Source organism: Rhinatrema bivittatum, chromosome 4 (assembly GCF_901001135.1).
Source record: "Rhinatrema bivittatum chromosome 4, aRhiBiv1.1, whole genome shotgun sequence".
NCBI lineage: Eukaryota > Metazoa > Chordata > Amphibia > Gymnophiona > Rhinatrematidae > Rhinatrema > Rhinatrema bivittatum.
The window spans coordinates 472,706,738-472,714,635 of record NC_042618.1 but is presented as its reverse complement, the minus strand read 5'-3'; the positions used below and the strand labels follow the sequence as shown (position 1 = coordinate 472,714,635).

Genomic DNA, 7,898 nt, shown 5'->3' with positions numbered 1-7,898 from the left:
GGAGAGAACGATACAAGCCAGGGCAAGGTAGCCCAACAGAGGATGGTTGCGACTGAGCCGGAAGCCCCCAGGCAGACAGGAGAAACCTTCTGCAATATCCCCCCAGCACATAAATACACTGGAAGCTACGGAGACGGCCGTGGTTAACATGAGCTGTGGGGAAGAGGACTGCAACAGGAAATCTGCAAATAAAATGTGTTTGATGTGAAAAACATGCAAGGCGGCAGTGGCCTTAAGAATAGCAGCTGTGCAGGAAGGGAGAACGGACACCTCTGCTTTATTCACCTTAGCTTTCTCTGGTTAACAAGCAGTCCAGCTACGGGTAGTGCATTAAAACGGCTTCTGTTGGGTTGGGGTTTTTTTTTTTTTGTCTTCTTTTTCTTTTTGTAAACACAACATTAATACCGAACAATACAGGAAATGGCAGAAAGTTCAGTGTCCATGTAGTTAGCTGTTTGTCCTTCCTCTTTCGCTGCTGTTGGTCCTGACGAGCAGACATCCACACATATTCAAATGAACTCTCAGGTGTTTGTTTGTTTCCCGTGGGAGTTTATTTTGGATCTCCTCCTTTAAAGAAGTCATTCTGACAGTTTTGCAGTCTGCTGGATTCCAGGCCCCTGAAGTTCACAGAGTCACTTGCCACCAGAAGCCGAAAGACCCCCCCTTGCCCTAATGCCTTTGTTACGCCCTTGACAGTTCATTCCCCTCTGCAGTACCAAATAAAAAATAAAGTTAATGTGCAAAACTCCAATTCATGGGCCTTCACGATAGCTATCAAGGTTGCTATTCAGTTATTCACTAATGGCCCATTTCTACAAACATCTCCAAGGATGAGGAGCCTTCCGCCCCCAACATGTCTTCCTCATTGGACTGTGCCTCAAGACATTACATTTAATAGCTATACGTGTGGGGCAAGGAGTTTTCCTTGGATTAAATACAATGTCCTTAACTGGAAGACACATGGTCAACATGCATCAGCCAAAGCCCTGGGTCAGTACTGCAGCTATTTATCTGCCAGCCAGTGTGGTCTGCCCTGGACTGAAGAGCAGCCAAGGAGACGGGTCAGTTTAATTTTAAGGTTGAAGATGCTAACCACCACATCTGGCATTAGAGAAGAAAGGCAAATTAAATAAGGGGATGGGGGGGATCCTTCATGTTGAAGGCATCAGTTTGTTCCGTTTTGAGACTACCAAGTGTCCTGCACCCAGACATTCCAGTGGGGTGTCTACCTCTCTCTTATCCCGTCACACTAATGTCAAAGGCAAGGGGGGCAAGCTTTATGTCCTGTCCAGCAACGCATAGGCCCTCCTACATCACTAAGCCTAAGTCACACAAGAGAGGCCATCCCGTGGTCCTAGTTGAGTGATGGAGGCTGGTAAATCCCCCAGAATCTTTCTCCTCCCTTTCTCTTCTATTGGAGCATGCTGCGATCAGGGCTCCGTGGTGCTAGCTGTTGTTCTCTGCTGTGAGATATTTCAGGGCCGTGAAGCCATAGCGACGGGACATGTCCTGCTGGAATTCCTCCTTCAAGGTCTTCAGACAGATGCGGTATTGCTTGTTGGAGCGGAACTTGGTGATGTCGAAGCTGGGTGCATGTGGCATGTGGATCATGTAGGCGTTGGGGAGCACAGTCAGTTCATACTCCTGTGGGGAGAGGATATCATGTTATTGGTACATAGCTACTGTGGCATAAGAAGCATTAAAATAAAACGTTATCCATAAAAACATGGGACAAAATGTCCACCAAACCATTCTACTTCAGAAAGGGAGAGAGGAAAAAGTCATGGGGAGGAATCCAGAGTGCACTAAAATGCAACATGACGCGTGAAAACGTGAGCTGCTGGAAAGGAAAGTGGAATGGGAGTTTGTGCTGACCCTCTGAATCAGAGGAGCAATAGGTTACTTCCAGTCTTCTGCTACCAGACACTGACCAGGTTATCCCAGGTCAAGCAAAGCACAAGAATTCAAATATGTTTTTGCTAACTTCACTTGTATGTATTTTCTTTTCCGATATCCTGAAAAATGAACTTGCTTCAGGTACAAGGATCAGAGAAAATCTGATACCACAATGCTCACTGAAACGTGAAAGACTGGCCTGACCTAATCACCACCTTTCAATTTTCATTAAAATATTCTATGAAATCACTATTTTAACAAACTTTCAGGACGGGATACAGAATTGGAAAATTTCATATCCTGGCTACAAAGAATTTCTTGGGTAATGGTCTATCCTGCCCTGAAGTATAATTACCAGAGAAACCCAGTGGGGTAGATTTTATAAATTTGTGCGAGCGCGTACTTTTGTTCGCGCACCAGGCGCAAACAAGAGTATGCGGGATTTCAATAGATACGCGCGTAGCGGCGTGTATCCATTAAAATCCGGGATCGGCGCGCTCAAGGCTGCCGATTTTGGGCAGCCTGCGCGCGCCAAGCTGCGCAGCCTGTCTCCGTTCCCGCCGAGGCCGCTCCGAAAACGGAGCGGCCTCGGAGGGAACTTTTTCTCGCCCTCCCCTCACCTTCCCCTCCCTTCTCCTACCTAACCCACCCCCCCAGCCCTATCTAAACTCCCCCTACCTTTATCGCTGGATTTACGCCCCCGGGCTGAAACCATGCCCGTGGCGCCGCCCCCGAAACGTCGCGTCACGTCCCCAAAACGCCGCGTCATGACCGCCCTCGCCCCATGTCACGCCCCCCAGCACGCCTCTCCATGCAAGCCCCGGGACTTACGCGTCCCGGGGCTTGCGCACGCCGCCGAGCCTATGCAAAATAGGCTCGGCGCGCGCAGGGGGGGTTTGGGGTAGGTTTTCAGGGGGGTACGCGCGTACCCCTTTGAAAATCTACCCCATGTTAATATTTTTAAATTAATGTAAGTTAAAAAACTTTTCTGAATTACTATTAAGTGATAATAATTTGAATCTGTTAAGATATGTGATTTTATATGGGTGTGTATGTGATGGATGTATGAGCTAGAGAGAATTTTTATGTTAGATAGGTATATGTATGTATTGCAAATAAATATTACAAATTGATTAGTGTGTCTTCTTTGTGTATAGTAAAGTATTTCGATAGAAGAGTAGTGAATTATTGACACTTTGTGTAGTATACCGCAGGAAAATATTGTGGCAGGATGTCAACTTCTGAAAAAAATAATCATCCTGAACTTCTTAGTCGTGTTATCTATAACGTCTTAGTCTATACCAGATACAGTGTACAAAGAATCCAGTTTTCTCCTGGATCGATATGATTGATATACATTAAAAAAAAATGAAAACAAGGATTTGAAAGGATTTGCCATGTGTATACAGAGATCATATCCATATCCATTGGGTACTCCAATTTTTCCTACAATGAGACAGGCCATGGACTTCAACTGTCACCCTCCCCCTTCCCTCCGTATGCAAGGTGTTGAGGCTTCCCGTAACAGTAGATGGGGTTTACCTGTGCGTCAAGCTCCATAATGTGTGCAACTTTGTTCCAGCCAAACCAACGAACCGTCGGTCGTACTCGGGGCAGTCCCGTCTCACCACGACATACGGCTCGAAGTCCGCTTCCCATTCTACGCGGTAGGGTGTGGTTGCAGTTCGCCACTTGGCAAAGTTCGTAGGTGCGTTCCTTTCCTTTCGTCCAAACGTGATACCTTCATCAAATGCAAATCCAAGAAGTGCAAGTGAGCTGGCAGTCTAAGGTGGACTGATGCATGCTGGCATATTGCAATAAAATGCAAGTAAAAAGCAGAACACTGTTATCAGGGCAATGACATCTACTCGTTATAGGACACCAAGAATGGGACATGGGTCATCAACTAGAGAAGCGTAAAACTTCCTCCATTGTGGTTTGTCAAACAGTTCGGTGAACCTGGAAAAATTTTGAACCTTCGCATTTTATCTTTGAAAAACTGAAAGCAGATTTCATTGGCGGGTGGATCCACTTCTGATTTATTTTAATGCAAAGCACATTTTTTTGAATCAGCTTTTGATTTTTTTAAAATTCTTTTTAGATTTCTCCAGATTCCACTAGAAGTCAGCAGATCTGGGGGAAATCTGAAAGTTATGCTGAACTTGAACCAGGCTCAAATCCTTCGGATTATTTTTTGGGCGGGGGTGTTTCGATTTTGAATTGTTTGCACATTTCTAGACAATTATCTAAAAATATTCTCTGGATTAGGCCATTGGTTTCAATCTCTCAAACATACCTGGGTTTTCAGGGTAACAATATATGCAAATTTCTCTGGTTCTCAGGCAAAATGTATCTCACGAATATTCATTTTTTGACAATTTGAAGCCCAAATCTTTTTTTTTTGATGGGGGGGGGAACCCAAGGACTGGAGTTAGGTTAGGGAACATCAGGAGTCCTGATTAATTACTGAATCTCTGGCTCTGAGTAGGATGTGCACGCTGTGGCATGAGCGCGCTCTGTCGTCACAGATCAAACCGTTTGTGAGACAGCCACATCTCTGAAGACAGGAGGTTAGGCACGATCACCCAACTGTGCAAGGATGAAGCTCCCCCCTTGCTAGCCAGGCCATGGAAGTGCACGAGCAGGTTCAGGCTCAGGGCAGGCAAACAGGAGCAGTCAAAAAAGCCAGGAGAAACATACACGAAGCGGATACCCTGGGATTGCAGGGAGGGAGCCGGTGCAGATGCAGTGAGAGGAAATTCCAAAAGCACCGTGGGGTTTCCTGGCCCCCACCCCCTGTAAATATGGAGGAGGGGGGTGCCATAGACAGCTGCAACCACAGAAAGAGCGGGATTTGGGATGCGCATCAAGGCGCAACATGGGAGAAGGGGGACAACACGGTTACAGGTAGAGGGTTGGGCGGGTGTGTGCATGAAACGCAGCGCGTCACAGGGATTACGTCTCCAGCTGCAAGTACGCCAGGAGCGAGCGCTGTAAGAGGAAGCTCCTGCTGCGGCTCGCATATCTGTAGTGCACAATGTGCCAGAATCACTTGCTCGCTTTTCTTGTCTTTCCTGCCAGAGGAGGTGTGTTTTCTATTTCTGGAACTGTGGGAAAAGGGAAGGTGAGCATTTAGAGGAAAGGTGACAAAAGCAATTTCATTCAGGGAAAGATTCTAATCTAGCGCGAGGACCGTCAGCTCGACAAAAGCGCTCGGCGGCGACTGTTCCAGGTCACAGATTAGAAGAAAGCTGGTGGAAACTCTGGCCCGCAGGCCTTCCTCACGGCGAGGAGCTGCCGCTGCACGTGATAGCAGATGAAGATGCTCGCTACACACAGCTGTGGCTTTCTTTCTCTGTGGGGGTATAACTGTATCACTATGCAATGTGCTTCCACTTAAAACCAGAAGGGACTTAACATCTCTTTGCAGGTGAGCCGAATTAGCCCGGCTGCTTAAAACCCTCTCATAACCAGCTGTTTGGCAGCTGTGTAAGGGCCTTATATGTGCCGCAGGGAAAACTCCACGTCCTGATCGGCTAAGAGTAGGGCGTATCCGGAACATCATCCTGGCACAAGATTATGCGTCACAGAAGTCCATCCTCCATAATCCAGACCTAGCAACATGTTCTAGATAATTCAGCATTAAAAACAAAACATGGAATTGTTTTTTTTTCATTCTGATTTTAGTTTCATTCGTGAGGAGACGTTTGTGCTTGGAGTTTCTGAAAGCTGCACCTAATCAGCTGCTGCATTATTAGGAATCTCAGTAAATCAGAGACCCGGTCCTCATCAGAACCAGCAGCCGTCACAATGACCGATGTGAAGGAACAGCTGAAGAGTGGATTCGGGAAAGAGATTTTAAAAAAACAAACCCCCACAGGCATGCGGCCAGGATAAAAGATGGACCACGCTTTCCCTGCAAGGACATTTTATAAAAATATTCTCTGCAAGCCACGACTACTTGAAGAAGGGGGTCAGATGTAGTCTCAAAAGCCATCTACTATGACAATCGTACGTTAGGCCAATGGAAGGCATTGCAGCCCAAAAAAGAATACAACCACTAGAACTCTGCACTGTGAAAATATAAGAAATAAATATATTAGAACAAAAAAGAAAGGAGACAAAACGTGAAGCGAGAGAGCCAGGAGATGAGCTGACACCTTGATATTTCAGTGCTGCTAATCCTGAAGCTGGCATTTGAAGGCTGGAGTCGGTGCGTAGCGCTATAAAAATGTTAAGCAGTGGTAGCACTGGGCTCTTTTAATGTCTGCTCTGAATGCACAGCCTCTTTATGTGAAAGTAAAAGGACAAGAAATGGCAAGCCAGGGGGAGGAGAGAGGAGAGGAGCTGAACGCACTTGGAAAGTGGATGCCTTCTGGCCCGGCAGGGGACGAAATAACTACGGTAAAGAAGGGAGCCTCACCTGAATGTGAAGAGGGTCCCCATGTCCAACATGGACAGCAGCTCTGCCTTGGACTTGGGGAAGGACAAACGGTACCGCAGCGTCTCAAAGGCGGGTATGATCAGTGCTTTCTTCATATTGGCCAGATCCAGCTGGGCAACAGACTTCCTGGAGGAGCAAGAGAAGAGAGACACATCACTAGCAAGAGTTCTTTTTAAACTCGGAAATACAGAATAGAAGAACGAGAATGGGCAGGGACAATGTAAACTGTTTGCCTCATACGTTTCTATACCCCTGACAGAGTTTGTAAGATGTGTGGTGGCATTTTAAGAAAACATGAGTGATCAGACAAAACATGTGTTATTTTTAATGATTTCAAATTAAGCTATAATGCATTACATCATAGCGCAACATCACTAAACAAACCATTGCAAGAAAAGAAATAATATAATGGCCCTGTTCAAAAGTTTGCAGACACTTCAGTTTAGGCTGATAATATACACTCAAGTTGACACACACCAGTTCGAGATGGCAGTGAAGGCAGGTATCCACAATTGTGCCTTGTTTGATTGTAATTAGTGTCTGTGTATAAATAGAGTTTCTTAGCTCTTGACAAACCCATGTGCATTTCATCCAGGGCTGCACTGACTCTGGTGGTTAGTGAAGCATGGAGAAAGTAAAAAAAAAAAACCCCAAAAAACTGTCAAAGGATCAGCGAGCAAAAGTAGTTCAACTTAATAAAGCAGGAAAACGATATAAAAGGATATCCAAAGATTTGAAAATGCCAATCAGTACTGTTCAAACTCTGATCAAGAAATGGAAAATTATGGGTTCAGTTAATACCAAGCCACAGTCAGGTACTGGTAGACCAAGAAAGATTTCAGAAACAACTGCCAGGAAAATTTGTAGGGATGCAAAGAGAAACCCAGAAGCAACTTCTACTACTGAAACTAAGTGGTGTGGGTGCTTCAGCGTGCACACTAAGGCAGTAGTTCTCAAACCTTTCCCATCGTGACACACCTGACAGGCCACGCTCACATTGTGACACATTGCTCATTACAATTCATGGCGGAAATAAAAAGTAAAGGTCCAGTAATTATTTTTATTGTTAAGAATGACACAAGGAAAAGATTCGTATTCTGTCTGAACAGAAATTGCATAAATAGTAAACATCCCACACCAAAACAGCACCAATTTCTAGCACCTAAACAGTAACCACCTTACCTAAAGAAAAGGCAACACTGAAAATATTACACCAGGCCTTAAGACACCAATACATCTATTAGGAAAACGGACCAAGTCAGGCTGCTATAGAGCCCTACACAGAAACTACACGCCAGCAGAAAACCTCACCTGAATCACGTGCTGACCCTCACCTAACAAAGAATAAAGAGACCAAAACGCATAACTAGAAGCATGCAGAAAAAACTGAATTGGAAACTGCAACAAGCCAGAGTCTCTGTGTGCAGTGCAACAAAGGAAAAAAAGAAACATCACCCATCCTTATAAAACAAATCAAGAAATATAAAATCAGTAGCAGTAAAACCATACTAACAAAATATCCAATAATTAAAAACTCATATAAAAAATTCTAGATACC

The 7,898-nt window shown here is 45.2% G+C and overlaps 1 pseudogene; it reads right to left on the bottom strand.

Annotated features, from left to right (window-relative positions):
• Window positions 1-549: 549 nt before the first annotated feature.
• On the bottom strand, window positions 550-6,702 carry LOC115089448 (annotated as a pseudogene).
• Between the last annotated feature and the right edge of the window lie 1,196 nt (window positions 6,703-7,898).